Source organism: Vulpes lagopus, chromosome 6 (assembly GCF_018345385.1).
Source record: "Vulpes lagopus strain Blue_001 chromosome 6, ASM1834538v1, whole genome shotgun sequence".
Taxonomy (NCBI): Eukaryota; Metazoa; Chordata; class Mammalia; order Carnivora; family Canidae; genus Vulpes; species Vulpes lagopus.
The window spans coordinates 128953397-128979305 of NC_054829.1; the positions used below are offsets into that span (position 1 = coordinate 128953397).

The 25909-nt window shown below is 33.4% G+C and overlaps 1 pseudogene; it reads left to right on the plus strand.

Moving 5' to 3' along the window:
* Positions 1-16736: 16736 nt before the first annotated feature.
* Positions 16737-21226, plus strand: LOC121492741 (annotated as a pseudogene).
* The last annotated feature ends 4683 nt before the right edge of the window (positions 21227-25909 follow it).

The window sequence follows — 25909 nt, forward strand, 5'->3', positions numbered from 1 at the left end:
TTGTCCCCCCCCCCATCAAGTTGTTGGCACATACTCCCCTACTATTTATAGCTTATGCAGATTTTAGCTATATCACTTCCTAGAATCTTCTCTCAGGTCAACAATCATTGTGATGTTTTCAAGATTGATAAACACGTTTCTGCCTTTAAGTTTCCTGAATCTATCCCTGTCATATATTTTTAAGGAAAAAATCCAGTAGTGCATGGAAATACAGAAGTCTGTTGTTTGAATTAAATTATCCAAAATGATTTTTCCCATTCTTAAATAGAGCTTATTTGGCAAATGCATCCTTCTTATACCTTTATTTGATGATGTAAAATAATATATGAGATCAGTAATCAACATGAGAAGGGCAGGATGGTTATTGTTTAAAGCACAGATTCTGGGCCAGGCTGCTTGGATTGAATTCTAGAGAGTTGCCACCTTCTAACCATGAGGCTTTTAAAAAGTTACTTAACCTCTCTCTTCTTCAACCTTGCACTCTGGAAGATAAGGGTATTAGGGCTGTTGAAAGTATTACATGGGATAAATCCAGATAAAGCCCATCTTACAATGTCTACTTGTTACAATTGTTTTGTAGGTGTTAACTATTTTAAGCTAATACAAGAGTGATGTGTGTTAATTCGATATGCCTTACGCACTGACATGATGCTCTGATGACTGAGACCAAAATGAGAAATCACCAGAGAGGAAATTTAGACGAATCATCATTCACTGTTAGTCAATATAAGGAATGACTGAACTGAAAGCCATGAGATGATGAAAGAATTTCCTCTTAGAATAAGAAGAAATTGTCATTAGTGGACAGGAAATAGACCGAAAGGTTCCTATTATTTGTAATAGCAAGAGATCTATCTTTTCAGATGCTGTGTGAAAGAAGCAGTCGCCACTCAGGAAGGAATTGCCTTTCTATTTCTTCCTTTAATCCATTGTCCAAAAGTTCCCTCATTTATAGTCCCTTGAAGAAGCGGTAGACATTGAAATCAAAGCTGACTCCTACTTTCTGCAGGCAACAGAACCAGACTGAAGAAAATACACTGGTATTCTGTGGACTCCTGAGTCAGCAAAATCTATGATACAATGAGGATCTGAGCAGACTGGACTTATTTCTTCTTATGAGATTAGAGAGAATGATGAGTTTGAGGATGAATGAATGCCTACGTAGGTAAGTTAGTCTCCAAAGGCCTGGGGCCACTAATAGATACTTCAAAATATTAAATAAATAGCATTTTTTTTCTCCTAGGCCACTAATATGAGATACTTCAAAATATTAAATAATGTTTTTTTTCTCCATAAAAGAAATGTGTTTGCTATCCCTCTTTCACTAAGTTTAAGCCATGTGATTTATCACACTGAAGAAGAGAAAGCAATTGAAAATATAGCAACAAAGCATTAAAATAGATTGTCAACGATACCCATTTAATAGGAAAGAAAAGTAGATTTTTTTGTTGTTGTTGTTGTTTCCAGAACAAAGATAGGAAAAGTAGAGGAGAGAGGGAAAAGTACAACAAATTATTTTACTGTTGTCCTTAAGGCTGAATCAATAGAAGGTGAGTATTCAGTGAAAAAAAAAATCTCCTATAGGATGCAAGAGGGAATTCATAGCTAGAGGATGTTTAGTATACTGCTATGCATTTTGGTCTTTGGCAGGAGACTGTTGTTAAGTCAAAAACAATGGCTCAACTGCTACGCGTTCAAAAGTAGAGCAACGTGTTTTTAGATAAATGGAAACTAGAGTTTTTCTGCTCAGCTTTCCTATCACTTTGAAAGGATACAAACATCCCTGCTTATCCCCACTGTGAGCCAGAGGGCCCACCATTTGGTCCTGCAGATGGTGATAGGTTAATTTACCAGGAACTGATTGGGAACACAAGCATTCAAGCTTCAGAAAGAACCTTGGTTCATGGTGCTAAGTCACTTGAAGGCAAACCCCAGAACTTTGATAGTTCGGAGAGCATAGAACACTTCTTTCTTTTTTTCATAATAAATTTATTTTTTATTGGTGTTCAATTTGCCAACATACAGAATAACACCCAGTGCTCATCCCGTCAAGTGCCCCCCTCGGTGCCTGTCACCCAGTCACCCCCACCCCCCAGCCCTCCTCCCCTTCCACCACCCCAAGTTTGTTTCCCAGAATTGAGTCTTCATGTTCTGTCTCCCTTTCTGATATTTCCTACCCATTTCTTCTCCCTTCCCTTCTATTCCCTTTCACTATTATTTATATTCCCCAAATGAATGAGAACATACACTGTTTGTCCTTTTCTGATTGACTTATTTCACTCAGCATAATGCCCTCCAGTTCCATTCACGTCGAAGTAAACATGCATGGGATGCCCTGCGACCAGGTGTATGAGGGATGGAGATCGAGGTGAGTGAAAGCCTCAAGGTTAGCAGAATGATGAATTCCATCAGCCACCATGATGACACTTAAGATATTCTGCAAGCACAGAAAAAATGGGAACCAATTCTAATTAAGAATTAAAACTAATAAATATCAGGATGGCAAAAAGGCCACTTTATTCTAGGCAGCCTGGCTAAATTCTTACAGATCTATGCTTCACTTTCGGTTGAAAGTAGTCATATAGATGTAGATTAAGGTTGCCAACTAAGACTTTTGATAATTTAATAGAAGGACAGTTAGCCTGTTGACTGTCCTTTCTGTTGCTTGGAATGTGGGCATTACAGATGGAATTAGAGGTACCTCCTTGTGACTTTAAAGTTAGAACCTCACGGTAATTATGGCAGAGGAGAAAGATAGATGTCTGGGTTCCTGAAGGACTGCGGAGGTCCCATGCCAGCTGTGATCTGCTTTTCCCCAGAACTAGCTCTGAACTGTCAATTTTTCAAATAGTGCTCTGTGGGAGGAAAAATAATTTAAGCCAATATTATTGGTGTTTTTTGTTTCGTAAGTGATACAAAATTTGGTATCTAAAACTATGAAGCTTCATAAATGTGGAATTTGCTGAATGGAAAGGCTGTGAGGTAAATAATAAAGATCAACAATAATCAGTCGGAAATTTCCTGTGGAAATCTGACATTGACAGACTATTTGATCAAACTTTCACCTTCCTTTTTTTTTTTTTTTTTTTTTGCCGTGTGGTTCTTTTATTACTCAAAAAAACAAAAAAACCTTCTTTGTTTCATGAAGCTGATTCTGTGCTTATGCCTTCAACTCTTTCACAATGATTTTCTGCTTCTCAAAAAGGAAAGCATGCTTGGTTCTGTCATGAATATATTTAGCACACATGGAACCATCATAGACCCTGCTGACATTTTTTTTTTTCATTTTAGACAACCCTTTAAGAACTGTAGGTCTCACAGCATGAACTCCTCAAAGTCATCCAGGGCACACGCACATGAGGATTTTGGTGCTTTCCCAACTTTATACATTTTTGGTATAAATGTAAGCAATTTTATTACCACGGGTTTGAGACAGCCTGGTTTTTGTTAGACTCTGTGTTGTAGGACAGCCTATGATGGTATGTCCAAAGCTGGACCATTCTGAATGCCTATGGATTTCGTCCTGAGAGGAGGCACCTTCCTTATTTTGAATAGCAGACTGAATCATCAGGATGCAGCACTAAGATGCATGTAAGAAAAGATTCATGGGACGCCCGGGTGGCTCAGTGGTTGGCTTGGGTCATGATCCCTCAAGGAGCCTGCTTCTCCTCCTGCCTATGTCTCTGCCTCTCTCTCTCTGTCTCTTGTGAATAAATAAAATCTGAAAAAAAAAAAAGATTCAGAGTATTTATTGGTGCATATTGAGTATTTGTTCTGTGTTTAGCAAAATCCTATAAAACAGAGAAGTCAGAGTACAGCTAGTCACTTTCTAAGGTAAGGGAAATTATAACACTCTTATGGGACTCCTTTATATTACTAAGGGAGACAAAGTTGAGAGAGTCAACCCTCGAGTATTGCAGGGTTGAAGAACCAAATGTTTCTCTTCTCCAGTCTGAAATGATTAGCAACGGTTACAAGACAGGAGCCTAACCTGGAGATAAAGTGACATGGCACATGGTAGATATTTTTTTTTCTTTTTTTTTTTAAAGACTTTATTTATTTGACAGAGAAAGAGCGCAAGCATTGGAGGGGGGCGGTGGACAGGAGGCAGAGGGAGAAGTCTCCTTCCCAAGGCAGCCCTCTGCCCTCATGAAGGAGGTGCCTGATGCGGGGCTCAGTCCCAGGACTCTGGGATCATGACTGAGCCAAAGGCAGACGCTGAACCAACTGAGCCACCGAGGTGCCCAGGTTGTTCAAATGCTGGACATTTAAAGAAGGTTTAACTGATCATTTGAAAGGCAAAAAAGTTTTATTACAACTACTGTGTGACTGCCTGGAGAGCAAAGTTAGACCCAGTTACCCCTGGAATCTCCAAGATTCCCTGAGCTTTGCCTGGCAAAATAAAGACATAATAAATAAATAAATAAATAAATAAATAAATAAATAAATATTCCATTTTTATTTAAATATTCGATATTTATATATATATATAATAGGTAAACTACTAAAAGGGCATATAAATATTTGTATTTGATAAAGATACAGCATAGGAGGTAGAATGAAAAATATTTAAACTATGGCTCAAACACACCATTTAAGTGTATAGGATTGGCCAGTTACCACTTTAGTGTGCATTTTAAATGTGTTGTCTGCTACACCATGTTGAATTACCATGATCTGTGGTTTAATCTTGGCAATACTCTACCTTCAGTAAGTGTTACGTATTATTTATTTTGAGATATTTCAGGCATGAGAAAGAGAATCATATAAGTAATCATTATATATGATATATGTTATCATATTTATATTATACACGTTATGATAAAAAATATATTATTATAAAATAATATAAACAATGGGTAACCATTGCTCAGACTAAGAAATAAACTTCTATAAGCACAGTTGAAATCACAGTTCACGTTCATTCCCCCCCCCACTACCCACTCCTGTCAGAGCTAACCATAATCCTTAATTAATTTTTTTATTTTCATGTATATTATACATTTGCTACTTATGTACATGTCTCTAAGTAATTTTCCATATAAATAGTACCCTACACTATAAGCCTTCCTGAAAATTCTCTTATTCAACTTCATATGCTTTGGGTTTATGCAATATAATAACTGCGAATCAAGTTCACCATTTTCACTACTAGGTAGATTTCCACTCGATGACTTTACCAAATGCATTAGTTTGGGATTTTATTATTGCTAATGTTGTTTTGCTCTAGCAAAAACTTCTGACACAAATGCTATTCTTATTTTTTTTTTCTTGTACACTTGTGGAGAGTTTCTTTATGTTATATACTTCGAGCCATAGAGTGTGGGGGTCACAGGGTATGCACATATTTAACTCAATAAGAATTTCCGAATTGTTCCCCAAGATGGCTGTAAAAACTTCCACTTCAAAAAAAAAAAAAAAAAAACTTCCACTTCACCAGCAATAATAGATGGGAGTTTCTATTTCTCTATGTCCTTCCCAACACTGTTTTTCATAAACATTTAAATTCCTGTCTAGTTTAGGGGCATGACAGGTAGTTAATTGTGGTTGAATTTTACTTACCCATAACTTCTGATGAAGTTGGAAATCTTTTCACATATTTATAGGTTCTATAGCCTTCTTTTCTTTTCTTCTCTTTTCTTTTCTTTTTTAAGTTTCATTTATTTCTTAGAGAGAGATAGAAAGTGTGCAGAAGGAAGAGGGACAGAAGAGAGAGAAAAATCTCAAGCAGAGGATTTAAGCAATATATGCAATCCGCAATCATATATTTATGCTTTTAAGTAAATTGTTATATAGTATTCAAATGAATCATGAGAATATATTTGCTGTTAGAATCATGTGCACTGATAAATATTATAAAGAGAATACCTTTAATAAATATTACTGGCTCCAGAATTTTTTTAAAAGATGTACTTAAATGCACTTGTTTTCAAGTGCATTTCTATATACATCATATTGTAAATTTTATTTTTAAAAGTGTGTTTTCTTATTCTTTTTTTATATAGTGAATAGGGGTATAATTAATGCAAAATGATTTTTGTAGCCAAGGAACCAACTTAAAATCTTATCTACTCTACTAATATATTAGTATATTATCATTATGTCTTCTTCAGTCCCTGTAATAGTCCTTATCTTTGTCTTCCTGAGTTGACTAAGGTCTCAGATATAATGTTGAGTGTGGTAGGAAGAGATATTTGTTCCCATTCTTTACTTTTAAAGAATATGCTTCAAGATTTCACCATTAAATACTATGTTGTTCTTTATTAGCTTTTCAAAGTGTCCTACTATTTTTAGTTTGCTATACGCTTTTATGATAAATGGGTATTGATTGTCAATAAAGGCCTTTAAAGCAACATAGCTAATTATACATTTTTCTCTAATTTTATTTATTTTTTTCTTTTTTATTATTTTTTTAATTTAAATTAAATTTGGCAACATATACTATAATACCCAGTGCTCATCATATTGTGTGGCCTTCTTAATTCCTGTTACCCAGTTACCCCCCAACTTTTAATTTTAAATAAGGAAAATTATATAGAAAAATATAACAGCTCATCATATTGTGTTGCCTTCTTAATTCCTGTTATCCAGTTACCCCCCAACCTTTAATTTTAAATAAGGAAAATTATATAGGTAGATTATTTAATAGATCTATCCATCCTTGCATGCTGGGATGAACTGTACTTGATCAGAATATACTATATTTAATATGTTGCTCGATTAATTTTTCTAAAATTTATGGGATGCTTCCCTTTGTTCATACTGGCATTAACCCTATGATGACCACAGCACTTTCCGCCAAAAAAAAATGAAAAAAAGAAAAATTTGGGAACACACAGTATATAAAGTTTTCAGGGTGTTTTACATGGCTCTCACTTAAATTTCATAACAGCTTTATAAGGGAGGTGGTCTTTAGGACTCACTTTCAGCTAAAATTTAAGGAGGTAAAATAACTTTCTCAAGAACTAAAATTGATTGAAGAGAAGGACAACCTTTGGAAAAACTCAATTGTGTTATCTATTAGGAACTTCTTTTGTTTTAGGCCTATTGAAATGTTATATTATTCAAAAAGTCTTTATATGTACTTAAACATTTTTTTATCCTTTCTGTGTTTCCCTTTCTTCTTCTTTTCCTTCTTCTTTTTCTTCTTTTAGATTTTACTTATTTATTTTTAGAGAGAGAGAGAGAGAGAGAGCAAGAGCAGCACAGGGGAGAGAGGGAGAGGGACAGTCTTAAGTGGACACTGTGCTTAATGTGGAGCCTGACATGGGGCTCTATCTCATGACCCTGAGATCACAACCCAAGCCCAAACCTGATTTGGTCACTTAATTGACTGCACCACCCCGGGGCCCCTGCTGTCCATATTCTGAAAATTATGCCTCTAAAACTTACCCATTCCCTTCATTTTACTTTGTAAAACAACTAAATGTGTACTTATGCATTTAGCTTGATTGTAAGCTCCAGAAAGAATGTCATTAACTGTCCCTTATCTGTTTTTTGAAACTGAATGAGTGCTTTGCATGTTGCTTTGTAAAGATATAATGATTACCAAACATATATTTTTGCAGTGAATTGAATTATTCTTCCTTGAAGCTAGAGTTTATATTTTGGAGAAGTTGTTGATTTTTCTTGTACTGTATAAGAGAGAAAATTCCCTTGAGTAGTGAAGGAGAAAATTAGTTTAGAAGAGAAACAAAGTAATTAACATAGGATATAAAACAAGCAATAAAGACAGCCAGAATATAACAAACATAATGAAATTAAAATGGCATTAAGGGAAATATCAAAGTCATAAGAATCAAAAATGGTAAACTAAAATTGCAAATTTATTAAATTGTATATAATCAACATTCTAAAAATAATATCTTACAAAGTATTTCTGCAGGCTCTGTTGGGTAAACTTACCAGAAAGTGAGATAATTCAAGATCCCAAGAAAAAGGAATGAGAAAACCAAAGGGAAAATGCAGTACTTTCTCAGCCCAGGGAAATGACTGTGAAGACCACAGAGGAAAGAGAGAAAGGAAATAGACATAGAAGCATCAGAATCTCTCTCATTTCTGTTGACTAGTTCCATTTTATTATACAAAATCTCTTTTTTTATTACTGTTTCTTTGCAAACAACTGCAACTTGGAAATTACAGTATAAGAAATAAAGTATTTCCCCATCTCCCTTCTTATATTGTTTTTCATTTTTATCTTAATAAAATGAGTAATGCTGCGCAATTATAATTCAGATTGTATTTATTGTTGCTTTTTATGAAGATAAGCATCTATTAAGAGTTTATATTTGAGGCACAATTGGATCACAATGCCTACATGTCATTTATTTCATTTACCTATTTTAAAGATACATTTACATCCTTAATTATATAGCAGTGTATTTTTTGTATATTCATATTTCCCTTTGGAGGGAAAAAAATATATATAAAAACATGGATGCAGATATCAACATAAACACAGACCTCATAATCATGGAGAGAAGCTGGATAAGGCATTTTTGCGAACAACAAAATACAAAATCACAGTACTAATTACAATTACAAAAGCATTTTGGAGAAAATAAAGTTCAGTTGCAAATTTCAGAGACTGTTTCATAATCTGCATATTAAAAGATCTATCAAAAAATCTATCAAATTAGAAAAGCTAGAAGTCGGGTGGGACATGACTATGAGCAAACATGTAACTTATAATGGTAGCTAAAATTGATATGCTATGGAATGTTAAAAATATATCCAAGATAGCTATTTCGTAGAAGTGAGAACCTGAATATATTGGTCAGGTGATAAGAGGTTTTAAAAGTTGAGAAACTAGTGTGATGGCATTTCTGCTGCATTACCAGTTCTTAGGATGCAACCCACCTCGAGTAGGTGACTGCAACCTTAGTTGGAAATAGTCTTTGCAAGTGTATTCAAGTTAAGACGAGGTCATACAGGTTTAGGGAAGGCTCTATTCCAATGACTGGCGTCCTCGTAAGAGAAGGGTTATTTGAACACAGAGACATTGGGGGAATGTCATGTGACAAAGGACACAGACACTGGACTGAAGCAGCTGTGAAGGAACACAGGGATTGCCCCAAAGCACCAGAAGCTGGGAAAGAAGCAAGGAACAGATTCTTCCTCATAGCCTCTAGAAGGAATCAAGTCTGCAACTGCCTTGATTTCAGACTTCTAACCTCCATTAACTGTGAGAGAACTAATTTCTGTTGTTTTAAATCACCCCGTTCATAATCATTTGTTATGGCAGCTGTAGGAAACTAAGTCAGATCCCTATCTCACACCTTATGTGAAAATTAATTCCAAGTTGCTCAAATAATGTCATTTTTATTTTAAAATAAACAGATTTTTGACCAGAAGTTACAAAGAAATACGTAGGGAGATCCTGTGCACCCCTTTATCCAGCTTCTCCTTCTTTTAATATCTTGCTAAATTGAGTACAGCAACAAAACTAGGAAATTGATATTGGCACAATCCATAGATCTCATTCAGAACTCATCAATTATACATGGACTCATTTGTGTTTGTGTGTGTGTGTGTGTGCGCGCATTTAGCTCTGCACAATTTTATCACAAGTGTAGCTTCATATACCCCCACAATCAAGATCTGTATCATCACAAATCTCCTTCAAGCTACACTTTTATAGCCACACCCAGGCCTATTTCTTTCCCTAAACTCTGGTAACCACTAACCAGTTCTCCATCTCTATAATTAAGTTATTTAATGAGTGTCACATAAATGAAGTCATGCACTATGTATCCTTTTGATATTGGCTTTTTCACCCCACATAATTTTCTTGAGGCTTATTAAAGTTGTAGTATATGTCAATAGTTTGTTTCTTTTTATTGCCAAATAGAATTCCATGGTGTGGATATACCATAGTTATTGAACCATTCATTCAATGAAGAGCATTTGGGGAATTTCAAGTTTCAAATTATTAAAAATGAGCCGGCTATGAACATTTATGACAAGACTCTGGTTGAAAGTATATTTTCATTTCTCTGAAATAAATGCCCAGAAGGGAAATGCAGTACTTTCCCTGGGTCGTATGTTAATGCAGCTGGGTCGTATGTTAAGTCAATTTTTGGTTATAAAAGATACTGTTCAACTATTTCTCAGAGGAGCTGGCCCACTCTAAATTCTCATTTATGAGTAATCAAATTTCTCCACATTCTTACCAGCATTTAGTGTTACCACTGTTTTTTATTTTAGCCATTCTGATTGGTATATAGTAGCACATTATTGTGGTTTTAATTTACATTTTCCTGGTAATGAATTTGAATATATTTTCATGTGCTAATTTACCATCTGTATGTCTTTTTTATTAAAATGCCTATGCAAATCTTTCAAATCATTTTTTAATTGTATTGTTTTTTCAGTGTTGAGTTTTGAGAATTCTTTACATGGTAGAGATATAAGTTGTTCGTTGACTATAAAACTAAGAAAAGTATTCAACAAGTCTGCAGCTTGACTTCTGACAATACCACACTCTTGATTAGTGTAGCATGAATATGGTAGTCTCTTCAAATATTAAGTCTTTCATCACCATTTGATAGTTTTTAGCATACAATCTCGGGTAGATTTTTTTTTTTTGGTAGATTTTTCTTAGGTTTCTACACAATTATTTTCTTTTCTTTGGTAGAATTGGGAATGATATTGAATTTTTTTATTTTTTTCCCACTGTTTATTGTCTGTATGTAGAAATGCAATTGGCTTTCATGTAATGATCTTGAATCAAATGACTCAGTTCTAGTTTTTTTTTTTTTAATTTCTATTCTGTAGATTCCTTGGGATTTTCTACATACACAATCATGTTATCTGCAAGCAGTTTTTTTCTCTTTTCCTCTTTTTCCAATTTGTTTTCCTTGTATTTCTTATTTTTTTTTTTTTCTTATTGCAGTGGCTAGAAGTTCTGGGATTATGTGAATAAGAGTGCTAAAAGCAGAGATCCTTGCTCTGTTCCTAATTCTGGAGAGGAATCATTTATTCTTTCATCATTAAGCATGAAGTTAGCTCTAGATGTTCTTTTTATGATATTAAGGAGGTTCTTCTCCATTCTTAATGCACTAAGAGTTTTTAAACCATGAACGAATATTGAACTTTGTCAAATGCTTTTTCTGTGTCAATTGATATCATGCCTTTCTCTTTTTAGTCTGTTTACATGGTGTACTGCATTGATTGATTTTCAAGTACTGAACCACCTTTCCATACTCAAAATAAGTGTCACTTATCATGGTGTATTTTTATATTCAAAGAAATTATTTATATACATATATTTAAAAGTTTTCAAAGTTAAAAGTTTTGAAAATTATGTATTTACAGAAATATATAAAAGTCACATTTGATTTGCTAAAATTTTGCTGATAATTTTGCATCTATATTCATAAATGGTATTGGGACCATATCAGTTCCATCTTGAAAGAAAACAAGGTGACTGTGAGTGAATATTTAGGGTGCCTCACTAAGCTGGCAGGGGTGTAGCGGTGGGGAAGAGGTGGTGGTGATTTCCATTATTTAGATTGTTAAAATGAAAGAAGGAAAAATCACTAGGGAAGAAATAAGAAACCAATGTATGTAATATTGGACGTCTTATTTTTTATCTTGAGGAGTAAACAAATGGATATTTATTTCTTAATAATATTATGAATTATTTTGGTTTCTTGGAGTTCTAAAACTTTGGGTCATTGCTTTAAATATTTTAATTAATTTAAGACATAGAAAGGAGAAATTAAATTAAGAAATTAAAAATCCTCCACCCAAATTAGCTCAATTATTGAAACGTTTATTAGTTATCTTTTCAAATTTCTTTAGAACCATATATACAGTGGTTAGGTATTACTCAGATTATATCTAAGTTACTATGCAATATTTTCCCATGATACTCCTTTTGATAAACAGTAAGGCAATATTTCAGCTGTCAAAAATTTAGATTTGTGTTGAAATTACAATTTTCAATGTAGCTCCTTAAGCAACTTATAAGAAAAAATATATTAAATACACCTCCAATGAATATCAAAACAATTTAATGATTCTATAATTTAGAAGGTAAAGTACAACCTGAGACATACATTTCAAAAGGAAATATGTCAATTCAGAGTAGTCAGACTCAAATAACTTTTTGTCAGAAGTCATTAAATTTAATTATCATGGCTTAACACTTGAATTGCACTTACCCGAACCATTTTTAATGAAAAATTGAAAAAAAATAGTTACCATAAATAACTTACTCTCATCTACTTTTACTCCCCATGCCAAGTAGTAACTCTGGTATTTAATTATATGTGCGAACAATATTTTCACAAAATCTAATGCTGATATGTAAACATCAGTTAGACAATATTTGTAAAACTTTAGATGTTAATTTACAATTTTATGCTCTACAAATGTTTGCATAAATAATAGATTGGAGTGTTGCTGTTTCCATGATCTTTGTTTAATTAGAAACACTCTTGGCAATTCAACATAATAGGAGGAAAAAAATGACAGATAATTTCTTCTTTGCATTAAATGTAATTATATGAGCTGTCTAAAAGTAAATTTTCAAAAATCTTCCTATGACACTGTATATTTTCTGTACCATATAACAAGAAACGACTGTGTTTAATTTTGTTATAAAATATTCATAATTCATTTTAATAGTTTCAGAAAGAGATGACTAATGGTACTATTGAAGGGAGGTGTTAATAACATACAGACATCCCCTTCTGTCTCTCACCCACACACATACACACACACACAAATGAAACTCTCTTTCTTCTAGACATATACAGAAGAGAAATGGGAATGGAAATCGCCAATTTAGAATACTCATTATGAACCTATAAAGAAAACAGGAGTAAAATATGGTGTTGAAATTTAGGATTAATTAAGTTCTCTCTTACAAACCTATGGGTACATTACCACACCCTACACACAGGCACAGACAATTTAGTAAGAGAATGAAAAGAAGGTCCTGCATCCTAACACAAAATCTTCCATAGAATGTTAATACATTCTCAGGGTACAAGTAGGGCAGTTTGTGGGCCTAACCCACCTCATATCAGAGTCCTCTATATTATAACACTATTTAACACCTGACGCTAGAGAAGGAGCGGTTGGTTGCCAAGTTCTGTCTAGCGACATACAGCTTCCAGTCAAAATTGTTATTCTCACATTCTTAAAAAATTAGATTTAAAAAAATGTAACTTTAAAATTCTAAAATTAGATTTTAAAAAGTCTGGCCAGAAAGAAAGGCCAGAATAAACAAAGAGAAAATCTATCTTCAAAGGCAAATAATGTCATCATAAGGAGGTGTGTGTGTGTGTGTGTGTGTGTGTGTGTGTGTGTGTGTGTGATTAAGAATTTTCAGAGAGGGGCAGCCTGGGTGGCTCAGCAGTTTAGCGCTGGCTTCAGACCAGGGTATGATCCTGGAGACACAGGATCGAGGCCCACATGGGGCTCCCTGCTTCTCCCTCTGCCTCTCTCTGTCTCTCATGAATAAATAAATAAAATCTTAAAAAAAAAAAAAAGAATTTTCAGCGAATCTTAATATGTTCACGAATGCAGAAATTCTAAGTTGCTAACAGTAGTACAGAGAATTGGGAAAGAAGAAGAGAGTATAAGGGAGCACTTTTGAAGAATGAAAACACCACAAAAATGTCCACAACAAAAAGGATATTCTATAAAAGGGCAAGAAACTCACTGAGCACTAGGTATCATAAATAAATAAATAAATAAATAAATAAATAAATAAATAAGTCACACAAAGGAAAATTAATTTAGAATGTAACACATTAAGGGTGAAAAGAATATTTAAACCCTTTTAGACAGAAGATGATAAAACAAGAGACAAATAGACCCCCAAGAAGCCAGCATCAGAATTGCCTCATACTTCTCACCAGTGAGTAGAGATGTTAAGAAACATAAGTGCAAGTTTTCAAAGCAGGAAAGAGAGAGAAGGGAATAAAATCTAGATTTCTTTTTTTTTTTTTAAAGATTTTATTTATTTATTATGAGAGATACACACAGAGAGAGCGAGAGAGGCAGAGAGACAGGCAGAGGGAAAAGCAGGCTTCCAGCAGGGAGCTTGATGTGGGACTCGATCCTGGGACTCCAGGATCACGACCTAGGCCAAAGGCAGGCCCTGAACTGCTGAGCCACCCAGGAATCCCCTAGATTTCTATATCACATGAAATATTGAATATTTTTCATTAACAGAATATCACCGAACATTTACTTGCATGAAAATGTCTTCTCAAGGAAATGATGTATATATTGACTTCAGAAAATGATAATAAAAACCAAGAAGTAGATTTTTATTTTCTTATGGTCTTAATTCTCAACTTCCCTGCAGCAGTTGTTCTCCAACGTCAACAGTAGGGAACCGTGGCATTGGCCAGTTAAACTAAAAAAAAATTGGCTATGGGGACAAGTTGAAATTCTGTCAATTAAAACTATATGGTAAATTGACTTTTAGGAAATGACTCGCTTGTCATATAAAATATATTAAAACATATGGTTTTATTAACAAGCAAAACCAAATTCAATCCAAAAGTATCAGTTGTTGATTATAATGTTACAACATACAGTCATTGCCCAAAAAGATGTAAACAGAACATAAGAATGATTTTAAGAGTTAGAAGAATGTAAAAATTAAAAATACATTTGAGGGATCCCTGGGTGGCGCAGCGGTTTGGCGCCTGCCTTTGGCCCAAGGCGCGATCCTGGAGACCCGGGATCGAATCCCACATCGGGCTCCCGGTGCATGGAGCCTGCTTCTCTGCCTCTCTGCCTGTGTCTCTGCCTCTCTCTCTCTCTCTGTGACTATCATAAATAAATAAATAAATAAAATAAATTAAAAAAAAAATAAAATAAAAATACATTTGATGTTTACACTAGGAATATTTAGTTTGGAATGGCACTGATGCTATGACATTAAAAAACCCGAAGAACAGGTTCTCTCTCTCTCTCTCTCTCTCTCTCAAATAAATAAATAAAATCATTTTTATATTAAATTAAATTATTTTTATTACAAAATTGTTTTAAATAAGAAAATCTTTTAAAAAATCCTGAAGAAAAACAAACAAAAAATACTAAAAAGCCTACACCTTAGGGTCTAAATTGAAAAACAGTTATATAATAATATTAATTAACTAATATTCATCAATTTCCAACTTTATGAGTCAAGCTACAGAGAAAACACAAGACTTTAATTCTGCTTGACACAATAAAATATGCATATTATCATTTACAATGAAAGTCAAGCATAGAGGCAATAACATGCTCATCTCACAAAAGGGAAATTCAAAAGATAATATTTACATGCATTAAACAAATTAGAGTTTTCAGCAGTTAAAAACAACTAACAAGGATAATCAATTGAAAAAATTTAAGGTAGTAAAATTACTAAGAATTGGAAGATGGAAAGGGGTGAGAGAGTTGGAGTGGAGAAGTAATAGCTGATACATTACAGCCCAAAGACAACAAAATAATCTTCATTTGACGAATTAAACAATAGCAATATAAGTATACATGTTGTATTTGTAAAAGCAAGCGCCAAAACAGCCATAAACAGATACAATTAAAGCCCCAGTGAGTATAGTTGGTCATGCAGAAGGTTAATGCAAGAAATTGCTAAATTTCTAACTACATCAATAACATTTGCCTTTATTTTTAAAAAAACTATGTGTACCACTTTGATCTACTTTTTAGAAGTTAAGAATGGCCTAACTTTTAATGGTACTTTATTTACTGTAAGATAACTTTTGTTAAATTGGTGTTAAACTAAACTAGTAATTCTGATAATTTAAAAATTGTTAAATTTCATCCTTTACATTACTTTCAGAATTTTTGAGCTTCCTAGAAAATACTTTTGTTAATGTTTTAACATTTCAAATATTACTTCTATGTTATAAAATGTAATTTATATTTTTCTGAACTTAAAAATGTATAACTATATATATACAGTTATATATATATTTATATACACAAATATATATAGTATATTTATAGCTATATGTTAAATATATATATATATATATTTATCAGCAGTGCTATTCCAAACTAAATATTCCTAGATATAGGAATATATTCCTAAATATATATATATATATATATATATATATATATATATATATAAATATAAAACGAATTCCACCTACAAATATTCTTCCTGGGTTCTATGAATTTAGGTTCTGAACCTTAAAAACCCAGAAAATAGTAAGTCTGTTAATAATGGGAGTTAGCATTATTAATTAATTAAGTATGATGTGTCAGACACTATGGTAATGGCTTTGTATGCACCATCTCATTTATTAATCATAATAGCTTTCTCACTTAGGAATTCTTATGACCTCTGTTTTAAATACAAAGAAATAGAGGTTAAAGAGGCTAAATAACTTGCTCAAGATCTATTTAGTTAATAAATATTTATTATACAGGCCCTAAACCAAATGTTTGGTACCTATCAATGGAAAAAAAACAGACAAAACCTTTGCCATCATGAGGCTTACATTCTATTGGGTGGGTATAGTAATTTAAAAACTATACTATATGTTGGCAAATTAAATTTAAATTTAAAAATGTAAAAAATAAATTTGGTCAAGCAGAAAAAATAAAATTAAAAATAAGTCAAATAAACAAACTGTATAGTTTTTTTATAAGATTGTAAATACTAAAAAAAAAAAAAAGATTGTAAATACTATGAAAAAATGTATAACATAAAGCTGATGGGTAGGGCAATTACAATTTTAAATATGGTGGTCATGGTAGGCTATTGGGCACCAGAAACAGGTTTTTATCCAGGTTCAGTTCAGGTATCTCTTTTAAACTTTTTCTATCCAACAAAATTAACAACTTTAGATTTTATTCTATCATTGAACTTGGTTCTTATACTAAGGACCAAATATTTTTCAGAAAGATCCCTCTGATGGTCCTGTGGAAGATACACTAAACAATTTTTTTTTTTAAAGGGGAAGAAAACCGGTCACATAAGAGTCATTGTGCCACTGCTGCTAAAAAAATGGCAAAGAAAGCTCCAAGATCAAATACCAAGTGCCAAAATGCCAAGCCCTTATGTAAAAGCTAAAAGTAATTGTCTGAATCTTCTACCTTTTGAATCTATTATTATGCCCGAAAGGGATGTTACCAATCATATTACTTTGCCTATCAAAGCTGTAAGATCCATCAGCATTAAACCCCAGCCCAGATCTACCAATATCACAGGATCCAGAAACCAAAGTTGGAGACACCAAAACTTCCAGGCAAAAGACAGACTTCAGGATGAATTTCTTCAATAGTCAACAACAGCATGAAACTGGATCCTCCACTACCGAAGAAGTGTCTAGGAAAACTGTGGGGTCACTTAATATATAGGCAGTGAAAACTGCAAAGAAGCAGGTAGCAGATCAAGGAAATGTTAAATGTGCAGACTCTGTGGACAATGTTGAAAATGAATCCTTGAATACTTTCTAAAAGAGATAAACACAAAGAGACTTGCCTAAAACTTTCCCAGACTGAAAGGAAGCCAAATCCTGGATTACAGACAATAGGTAAACCAAAGATTATCTCTTATAATCAAACCAAGAGCAGTTTGGCTCCTAAATAAGCCTTGGGCAAAATTTCAGGGAATAGTGCTATTCTGAAAGACAGAGTTAATAAAGAATTTGTTAGGGAACCACAAATTAGGATTCCACCACTAAAGCCACAGCAACTCTTGAGAGGAACAAATCTTGCAAGAACAGGAGAAAAACCCCCAAAGACAGTTCTTTCTCATTATGCTCAGCCCCTTAGTAGGACTCTAAAATCAAAGAAACCAGTCGTCAAGGACATAAAGGTTAATAGAGATAAATACAAAAGACCAAATAAAATTAAGTTACAGTCACACACTGTTACTGAACAAAATATAAAGCAATCCAAACCCTGGACATGCCCCAGTGTGCTTCAGGGAGGCTATAGCAACAGACATTCAAACAAGAAGCAGGATCAAAAATCCACTAAATCTGTTTTAGGTCTCGGATATCTTGTGCATTGCAAAATACCAAAAGCCATAAGCTAAAGTCCTAATTTGATAGTTGGAAATTTTAATTCAGTCATTCCAAGCACCCCTAACATAATAGCAAATGGCATTAGTGGGAATAAATGCAGAAGCAGCTATCAGCAAAAAGTTAGAATTATTTTCTCAATAAGACAGCTCGCAAACCTCAAGCTGGTGACCAAACTGTAAATGCAAAAAGAGTCCCATATAGGACAAAAAACTAATCCAAATATTAAGATGATCATAGCAGAAGATAGAAGGAAACAACTAGAAGAATGGCAGAAATCTAAGGGGGAAACAATCTCTAAAGGACCTCTTACGGAACTTAAAGAAAAAATAAAAATAATAGAGAAAATTAATATTTCATTCTGGAAGAGTATGGAAAAGAAGTTGAAGAAAAGAAAGCACAACTTGACCTGTCCTATAAAACTAACAACACTCTAACAGAATTGGAGCTCGTTGAAGGGGGTGTACTTTTTAATGATATATTTACCATATTGTCCAGTGTTCCTGAGGCTGAAACATTTGCTAAATTCTAGATCTGCGACGCAAAGTTGTTGGCCAGTAAAGGCACCTTTGATGTTCCTGGGCTGTAGGAAGAGGGAAAACAGTGATACAAGAGTTGGAAGAAGGCGTTCTTCATAATGGCAAGACCCCAACAGAATAACAGAAGGAGTTACTTCGGCCTCTATAGTTGCAGAAATGAATATAACATCAATAGAAGAGTGGGCCAATAAGGCGGGATCTGAAAATTCTTGTCTTTCTCTAAAAGAAAAGAGTTTACACCAATACTTCAAATAATCAAGGCAGAGCAGGATAATCATCCTGGTATCAAATTACAAATCACCTCAACCCTAGAATAAGTGTAATGCCAAAAGTGCAAGACATGAAGCTCATCACTCCTATATGGCATTTACAAGGACTGAATGAGCTGTGTCCCACTATGGGGGGGGGGGTGTTGGGAGGACATGACTTAGAAGTGGCTTCCCTTATTGAGATTAGAAGTGGGAGAAAGAGAGTATTTTGTATTCCATAAAAATAAAGCTTTGCCTATAAACATTAGACTTTAGAATCTTTGAGCCATAATTTCTCAATGCCTTTTAAAAAAAAGCATTTCAGAGCTTCCATGAAAAAAGAAAAAAAAAAAAAAACCCTTGTCTAGGCAACATGGAAAAAACTATGTAATGGACAGGGAGATTATGGGCTCTCAGGATTTAGTAATTCACTGGGCTTACTCTCAAATTTAATATCCTCACCGGACTGTCTTTGTTTTATTGGCTTAAGGCTATAGCTTGCCACAGTTTTATAGCATACGTAATTTTTAAACTATTGAATATTAATTTACCCTACAAGTATGGTAAAAATTTTCACTTTTTTGATCTACTTTACTCTCAACATAGTTCTTTTTTTTATATCAAAGATTGGTGCCACGTATGATAGACTTTCCTTCCTGCCTCTGCCTTAGCAGAGAAGGTGAATCTTCCCAGTTGAGTGTAGGAGCTAAGCCTTCCCAGCTAGATGCCATGCGACAGTCTGGTCAAAACCCCTCATTTTAGAGTTCGTGCTAGCTGTGCTTTTGCTCACAGACCACAAATGACCTTTATGTGTGACTTGGACTTCTGTCACTGTGTCCCTGTAGGTGAGGGACAATTTGTGTCCTGTCTGTCCTAGGCCTCCTCTAATGAAACAGAGTTCTGAATTGGGGTAATCATCTAGCTTTTTATACCTAAATCTAATTTTGCATTTGTTTTTTGACAGTGCTTTAAATAAAATCAAAGGGGAGAAGGGGCGAGGGACATTTGCTTATTCACTTCAATTCTGTGCTCTGCTGTGGGACACCTGGCCTGAGAAGATGATACAAGCCCCAGAGGCTACTATAGGTTATCTTTCTTTCCTCTCAGGCAGCTGCTCTTGGAAAGGTAAAGTCAGAATCATTATGTAAATATAATGTATAGATAAACCTAGCTAACATATTTAACATGTTTATATATTAGCTTTGTTAATATTTAAATATTATCTAAAACAAATTTTGTTCGATCCTTTAAAAAAATAGCATGCACTATTGTAGGATTTTAAGCCAGATGTTATGGCAACCCAGAGCAGGGAGCAATTACTAACCATGTTAGGAGATGAGTGACACATAGGGGTTGGTCTTCCAGTGACAAATAGGAATTGCTTGGGTACTGAAGAGGAAAATGTCCATAGAGCAGACAACGTGAGGCTTAAAAACAAGAACTAGATGACAACTTTGTTAAAATAAAAAAAATTAAATATAGCAGTAACACACACACATTAGTGCACAATTCACAAACTATAGGAATTTACCCCAAATTTTGCATGCATTTAAGTTATTACAGATGTGGCATCTATCAGTGAGCACATTTTCTAGTATTAACATAAACTTCTCTGATTCTTATTTGAAAAATTAGAATTTGGTAACTTTTAATGTTTCTTTCAGTTTCATGAGTCTATGACATATCAAAACTAAAATTGTGTACAGATCTTCCTCTACTCACATTAGGGCTGTATTCTAATACACCCATGCACCGTAAGCGAAATCCTCCTAAGTCAAAATGGATTTAATCCACCTAACCTCCTGAACATCATAATTGAACCTGGTCTACTATAACTGTGCTCAGAACACTTACATTCACCTACAGTTGGGCAAAATAATCTAACACAAAGCTTATTTTATTAACTAAGTATTGGATATTTCATCTAATTTATTAAATACTGTCCTGAAAGTGAAAAAGGATGAGTATAGAATGGCTGTAAGGGTACTGGTAGCTTACCTTCACCATCACATGGCTGGCTGGGAGTTGTGTGCTCACTGTCATGAAAAAGTATCGTACTACATATCACTAGTCCACAAAAAAAAAAAATCAAAATTCAAAATTTGAAGTAGAGTTTCTACTGAGTGTGTATCATTTTTGGACCATGATAAAGTCAAAAAATCATAAGTTGAATAAGTTAGAGACCATCTGTACATGTATTTTTTTTTTGCTAACCCCCAAATCATTTTCATCATTTACTCATTATTTTTTCTAAAGCAGAGTCTGACTTGTAGCAGACATGATTTTGTACTGTAAAGTCAATATAAAGGCATTTCTACTTATTCAAATAATCAAATAAATATTGTAAATGTTACATACTGCAATTTCTTTTCAGTCACCAAAACTATCAAACTTTCAGATGACCTTTAAATTGCTGATTAAATAAGCTATTTCTTTTGTGAGTCTCACACAAAATTATTTGTTCTCAGTATGACAACTTCCTTTCCGCCACTAATATGTGCTTGAGCTAATTTCCTCACAAATGAAGAGATATAAAAACTTGCTCAAATATTATGTTACTCAGTAAGGGGTAATGTAAAATCTGAAAGTACCCTGTCTCATTATTCCTCCACCTGTATGTATTTTTTTGATTGAAAGACATTAAATAGAGCTTCAGCAGGGGAGAATGAAATAAAATAGTGGTTCTTTTGCAATTAGTGGAAAACTAGTATAATAACCATATATGAGTAAGCCTTACATAATTCTTTAGATTTTTCTTTTCAAAGAACATTCTCAGTGCATGTTCCCATTTTTATTTAGGATTAATTAATTATGTTATTTTTTTTTTCTGTATGTGAATCTTTCAGTGACATTCACCAAAGTGCAATCTATCCCAGTATTTTTCAGCAGGTTAGATAATAATATTAATTATAACAGTATACTTAGAAAATAATGCTTTTATTAATATGACTTTGTCTACAACATTAATAATTTCTATTTTTCTAAAGAAGAATTGTAGAATTTGGTGTCTAGTGAAGAAATAAGCGTGATTTCAATTCTAAATGATTTGAGAGATCTAAAAACTAATCTCTAACTTCTCTAAGTGGAATTAAACACTGAATCTTTTTAATCTTTAATACAGTTTAAATTGATAATTTCCAAACTATCAAAAATCTTTATTAAAATCTCTGAGAAAATAACATTTATCAAATTGTGATAATTCTCCGTAGTGAATAAGAAATTGACTCTTAAACATTTCAGCCTTTATGTGATAACAAAAATCTAGGGCAACTTCTCTGTGTCACTTGTTTTATTAGTACATTCTTTCCCTTATTTAAATCTAGCTTGTGAACACAGTGTTTCTTTCTTCATAAATGTAACTCAATATATTCAATAAGCATGTTATAATAATAAAAATGTAAAAAAGGAAAAATCTAGGGTAGAAAAATGATTTATAAATTCTGGTTCTTTCCCACTGCCAACAAAATATTAACTCTGTATCAGAATGTTTAAGAGATTACATTTTATACATACATTTTTAGCACACTGAATTGAGTAAATTTATCTGTTTTAGATTTACTCACTGAAAATAATCTTCTCAGAACCTAATCCATAGAGATGCAATAGGGAATGAGAAAAATCCTGCCTTTACAGTGCTCTTGTTCTAGTTGGAGAGACAAGTATTATAAAATAAACAAATCAGCATGCCACTTATTGGCAAGTGCAAAGAAGAAAAAGAATAAACTTTGAAGAACATTTCATAGGGTCAAAACTTATTAAAAGTTACAAGAGGCCCTCAAAAGCATCCTTTTATCTTGTTTTCATTTTTATTCTCCTGTCAACAGTGAATCATTTTTTTCACTACATGTACTCAATATCCTCTTTCTCTATTTACTGTCTTCATAGAATAAGCTAATATAAATTCTTCTTGCTGATTGATTAGCATACTGCACCTACTAAAAGCTTAATTATATTAATTACACACTTTGTATTTTTTATATAAAATTATATATAGCAGAGGATTCTGGGAATATGCCAAGGTAGGAAACACTAGGAATATGTCTTTCCACCTAGATGATAATTCCATTGACAGAATCTGTCTCATGTAAATATTTTGGAACTCTAGAAATGATTAGAACCCTGCAAATTCCAGGGGAAAGCTCAAAGAGTAAACTATAGTCAATTTTAATGTATTTTGGTTATAGTAGTACAGTAGCAGCTACACATCCTCCCCATTCCCCAGCCCTATGCTAGGCAGCAGTGCATGCATTTCAAGAGCAGCTTGCACACAATTAGTGGGAACCAGAGTGGACAAAAGAGACTGCCCTCCAAATATGAGATCAGTGTTCTGATTGTAGATTGCTCTTTCTGATTACAGAGATGCACACAAAGAAGCAGCAGCTAATGTTACGCTTCCTCTCATTGTTGCAAGCCCCTCCCCCTCTGGTTGATATGACTTCCAGGAAATTTAAAAGTCCCCCATTAGAAAACAGATATTAAAAACTGGGACACTCAAAAGCAATTTCATGTATGGCAAAAATTCGAAGGTGACCATGAATGCCCAGAAAAAGGTGTAGGTTCCTAACGGACCTGAGAAAACCTCAAGTTTACATGTTAGGCTAATAATCAGTACAGCACAAATGACAATCAACAAACAAAACAAGAAACAAACAATAGAAAATCCTGGGAAAGAAGGAGAATTTGACTTCCAGAATCACCACATCATTAATTGAAATGTCCAGTTTCAACAACAACAAAAAAAAATTCGAAAGCACAGGATGAAACAGTAAAATATGACCCATTCGAAGAAAAAAACAACAACAGAAAATGTGCATGAAAAGGATTAATGGTGATCTACTAGAAAAGACTTTAAACTGTCTTAAAGATGCTTCAAGAACTAAAGGAAGACATGGATAATGTCAAGAAAACATTTTGTCAAGAACAATATGGAAATATTGGTAAGGAGATAGAAAACCAAAAAAAAAAAAAAAGAGAGAGAGAGAGAAATTCTAAAATTGAAATACTATACCTAAAATACAGTTTTCACTAGAAGGAATCAAAGACAGATGTGAGCAGGCATAAGAAAGATTCAATTAATTTGAAGGTAGGGCAGTGGAAATTATCAAGTTTCAGGATCAGAAAGAAAAGATTGAAGAAATGTGACTACAAATTAAGTAATCTGGGACATCATGAATTGGAGCATAGATGCATTGTGGGAGTCCCAGAAGAGAAAGTGAACAAACAGAGGGAATATTTGATGAAACACTGGCCAAACTTCCCAAATTTGATGAAAGACATATAGATAAACATCCAAGAAGCTGAATGAACTCCAAGTATGATAAATCAAAGAGACCCATACAAAACACATTTGAAAGTCAAAGACAAAGAGAATCTTGAAGCAAAAGAGAAGCAACTTGTCACATATAAGAATGGATTTCAGAAACTTTGGAGAAGAGAAGACAGCAGGCTGATATGCTCAAAGTATTAAAGTATTAAAAGAATAAAATTGTCAACTAATAATCTGGTCCAGTAAAACTTTTCTTAAAAACCTGAGGGAATTTGGTGTCACCGGACTGCCATACAAAAAATACTAAAGGAAGTCCTATAGGTCAAAATGAATGGACACCAGACAGTATGAAGAAATAACGATCTCAATAAAGGTAAATATTTGAGTAATCTAAAAACCTAATATGATTGCAACAATGTTGTATAACTACACTTTTTATATTCTACATGGTTTAAGACACTAATATATTAAAAGAACAGTTGTTAGTCCAAAAGCTAGTATTTGTTGTAACTTTCTCCCACGAATTTGCTTTCTACATAGTTTAAGTTACAAATGTACTAAAAATTATTTGTATGTTTTTGGACACATCATGTATAAAGATATAATTTGTAACATCAACCACTGAACAAAGTGGCGATAGAGTTGTAAAGATCAGAGTCTTTGCCTATTATTGATGTTAAACTTGTAGCATTTCAAATTAGAGTGCTATAATTGTAGGACGTTAAATGTAATCCACATGGTAATCATAAGGAAAATAGATCTAGAATATACATGAAAGGAATGAGAGCTGAATTTAAATCTTCAAAAAATCAGTTAAACACAAAAGGAGACAGTCATGTCAGAAACATGGAACACAAAACCTATAAGGCATGCTGAAAACAAATAGCAAAATGAAATAAGCAAATCCTTTTTATGAGTAATTACTTCAAATATAAGTGTATTAAACTCTCCAATCAAAAGACAGAAACTGGATGAATGGATTAAAAAAAAAAACAACATGATCCAACTATATACTCTCTACAAGAGACTTACTTTATATAAAAAGACAAAATAGGTTGAAAGTGCAAGGACGAGGAAAGATATTCCATGCAAATAGTAACTAAAAGAGAGCAGGAATGACTATATTAATATTGGACAAAATCAACTTTAAATCAAAAGAGCACGAGACAAAAAGAGTCATTACACATTAATATTTTTTCAACACAATAATAATGCATAACAATTATAATTGTCAGCACACCGAATAACACAATATTAAAATTTATAGTAGAAAAATGGACAGGGTTAATGAGAGAAATAGTTCTACAACAGCCACAGACTTAGTGACCCCACACTTAATAATGGAAAGAACAACCAAACATAAGATAAGTAAGGAAATAAAGGACCTGAACAACACACACACACACACACACACACACACACACACACACACACACAAACAAACAATCAGATGCTAAAAGGCATTTACAGAACACTCAACAACAGAATACACATTCTTTCAAGTGCACATGGGATACTTTCCAGGACAGATCATGTGTTAGGTCAAATATTGAGTCTCAACTATTTTTTTTAAGATGTCATACAAAGTAAAGTCTCTGATTGCACTAGGATGAAGTGAGAAATGAATAACAGAAGGAAAACTGAATAATTTGTGGAAAATACATAACGTGCTTTTAATTGATAGATCAAAGAATAAATCACAAGGGAAATTTAAAAATATTTAAAATAAATGAAAATGAAAACACAGCATACCGCAACTTATGGACACAGCAGAAACAGTGTAAACGGGGATACTTATAGCTATAAATACTTCATTACAAAACAAGAAAGCTCTAAAGTAAC